This window comes from Morone saxatilis, unplaced genomic scaffold, assembly GCF_004916995.1.
Source record: "Morone saxatilis isolate NCDOM2014 unplaced genomic scaffold, NCSU_SB_2.0 Contig23, whole genome shotgun sequence".
Classification (NCBI taxonomy): domain Eukaryota; kingdom Metazoa; phylum Chordata; class Actinopteri; family Moronidae; genus Morone; species Morone saxatilis.
The window spans coordinates 13212053-13212680 of NW_023339796.1; the positions used below are offsets into that span (position 1 = coordinate 13212053).

The following is a 628-nucleotide window of genomic DNA, read 5'->3' on the forward strand; positions in this document are numbered from 1 at the left end:
CTCAGGAGTACTCAATGAAAAAGATAAGTGTTGGCAGTGATGGGCGAATTGAAAAACAGGATGGAGGAGAAAAATTGATTGGATATTTGACCTAACCCAATAAAGGCAAGTGCATGTATTTGAGAACATTAAAAAAGGATATAGAAAACAAACATACAGCATGAAGGGAGCCATTCATAAGTGCAGTAACACATTTTATTGCACTGTAGAGGACAGGCTTTCAGTGCGTAATAGCCATGAGTAATTTGAGCCATTGGACCTTCAAACATATAGCTGTTACAGTGCAACCACTCAATAAACCAGCCCGGTCTTGGTAAAATCACCCTGGGACCTCTTAAGAAGTGGCAAAGCAGTTGAGACCAACATAGTGGTGTGTAATTCCAACCCAACCACACAGCCATAAACAGCCATATTTCACTGGTCCACAGCCCCATAAAGACAGATATACAGCCAGCTCAGCACAGGTGTCGTGCCTCAGGTGAAGTCCCAAGACAAAAACTGTAAAGATTCATTAACGTAAACGTCCTGGATAAAAAATGTTTCATCCTGACAGAAATGACATAACCCTGCAGTTAGTGTTGCTAGAGTTAGAAACAGCCTGTGGACTGTTTATATTTGAGTGTGGAGC

General features: G+C 41.6%; 1 protein-coding gene across 2 annotated transcripts in view; it reads left to right on the forward strand.

The window, feature by feature from the left end:
• gpc5c (glypican 5c) overlaps positions 1 to 628 on the forward strand; it is a 92355-nt gene that overhangs the window by 54194 nt on the left and 37533 nt on the right. The gene's annotated exons all lie outside the window — the stretch shown is intronic.